This window comes from Priapulus caudatus, unplaced genomic scaffold, assembly GCF_000485595.1.
Source record: "Priapulus caudatus unplaced genomic scaffold, Priapulus_caudatus-5.0.1 Scaffold1898, whole genome shotgun sequence".
Classification (NCBI taxonomy): Eukaryota; Metazoa; Priapulida; class Priapulimorpha; order Priapulimorphida; family Priapulidae; genus Priapulus; species Priapulus caudatus.
In genome coordinates, this window is record NW_014578959.1 from 82,937 (window position 1) to 84,197 (window position 1,261).

Consider the following 1,261-nt stretch of genomic DNA (forward strand, 5'->3'; position numbering starts at 1 on the left):
GAGAGAGAGAGAGAGAGAGAGAGAGAGAGAGAGAGAGAGAGAGAGAGAGAGAGCGCGCAGAAGCAATGCGACCACGCACGCCGCGTTCGCTTTCAATTTCATGACCATGCGCTGATGACGTAGTCGCCAACAACGCTCAAATGTTCGATAACGCACAATTCGCCTTTTGCGGCACACACAGCAAGCCCTCTGAGAGCACTCGTCTATCGCAAAGCAGCTGCAAAGATGAGCAGTAATGGATTAGTAGTAGCTATGCTTTATATCCTCCCCAGTGTGTTTTCCCGCGGGGGTACCCGTGGTGGTATTCTGGTTGGTAACATTCCAGTTCGCCTACGTCCCATTTCGCCTACACCCATTTCGCCTACGTCCCATTTCGCCTACTCCCATTTCGTCTACTTCGCATACTCCTATTTATGCGACTGTATTTTCTATTTTTGTCAAGTTGTGTTCTCATTATTTGTACCTATGTTTTCTTCTGGTTCCTGTAGTCTATGTATGCCAATTAAAACAATATTTTATTATTTATTAATGATTAATTAGTGAACAAACAGATCGTAGACAAAATGGGAATGGGGTAGATTTTGAGCGTAGACGAATTGAGAGTAGGCGAAATGGATGTAGGCCAACTGGGGATTTTGCTGTAGGCGAAATATGGGAGTAGGCCAACCGGGAATAAACCTGGTTGTCTTCAGTCAGAATCAGGCATCAATACTGTGTACGTACTACTACGTATGCCACCCTGGCGGTCTCTAGCCTGGTTCCATTCCTAGAAGGAGCTGCTGGTACGTCTATTTGCTACTGGGTGCCTGTTTGTTCAAAACCGGATCGATCCTCGACCCGTATAAGCTTTTCCGTGATCCTAATAAATCTCGCTGATTGTAGTCACAAAAATGGTTTCCCTTTCCTGTTTGCGGATCAGGGAATAATGATAGCGGGATCGAGCTGATGCCTGTATCGAAGACTCAGCCCTTGATAAATGGTATCAGGACGGTGTAGTGCATAATGCTTGATCTCAAGTATATATATATCAAGAGTACATAATAGAGAGAATACATCTATTATGTACTCTTGATATATATATATAGTAGAAAAGTTCTTCGGTTGCACGATATTCAGTTGTTATATTTAAGATAAGAGAATAATCTGACATTTAGTTTTACACAAGCGCTTTCATCTTTATAGAATCTTCAGGCTCTCTCTCTCTCTCTCTCTCTCTCTCTCTCTCTCTCTCTCTCTCTCTCTCTCTCTATCTCTCTCTCTC